This window comes from Etheostoma spectabile, chromosome 18 (assembly GCF_008692095.1).
Source record: "Etheostoma spectabile isolate EspeVRDwgs_2016 chromosome 18, UIUC_Espe_1.0, whole genome shotgun sequence".
Taxonomy (NCBI): Eukaryota; Metazoa; Chordata; class Actinopteri; order Perciformes; family Percidae; genus Etheostoma; species Etheostoma spectabile.
Window position 1 is genome coordinate 1493113 of NC_045750.1, and position 610 is coordinate 1493722.

Here is a 610-nt window from a genome sequence, read left to right on the forward strand (position 1 = left end):
GTCGGGGGTGTGGCCTTGACCAACTGCCACCTTGCTCTTTTAAAAGCCATGATGTCTCTCTCTCTCATGGGGGGGCCAAATTCTCTGCAGAGAAAGGGGAGTTAACCTTGCCCCTTATGAACTCATAAGGAGCAAGAGTCCGGATCGTCCCATCTGAGCTTTCATTTCCTCAAAGGCTCGGTTTACACCTATCACCATTTCTAGCCACTGGGGGACATAGTCAGGCTGGGGGGGCTCATATTAATGTTAAAATAAAACTTATAAAGTGAGGGATTTTTATGCCGTGGGACCTTTAAAGGTGTCCACAGACCGAGAATTAAGTCCAAAAGGAAAGAGAGTTCCAACGTTTAAGACTTCCAAAGCATGAACTCTACTACAGATATTAAGAGGATACTGGTGACTTGGTGACGCGTTATGAACTAGTACAGTTTAAAGTTAGGGTCCAGCGCTGGAGTACGGTCTCGCTACGCCGCGTATCTATTCTGTGAGAGGGGGAAAAACGCCCCGGCTTAGACCAATCACAACCATCCTGGGTCCTGGATGCAGAAACCATGCCCTTACAAAAAAGATAGTGGGGGGGTGGGTGGGTATGATATCCGATGTCAGGCTT

At 47.9% G+C, this 610-nt stretch overlaps 1 protein-coding gene and 1 long non-coding RNA gene across 7 annotated transcripts in view; one reads left to right on the forward strand and one right to left on the reverse strand.

The window, feature by feature from the left end:
• The window catches only part of fam184ab (family with sequence similarity 184 member Ab), a 187258-nt gene that overhangs the window by 111042 nt on the left and 75606 nt on the right, over window positions 1-610 (forward strand). The gene's annotated exons all lie outside the window — the stretch shown is intronic.
• The window catches only part of LOC116706304 (uncharacterized), a 9853-nt gene that overhangs the window by 1600 nt on the left and 7643 nt on the right, over window positions 1-610 (reverse strand). The gene's annotated exons all lie outside the window — the stretch shown is intronic.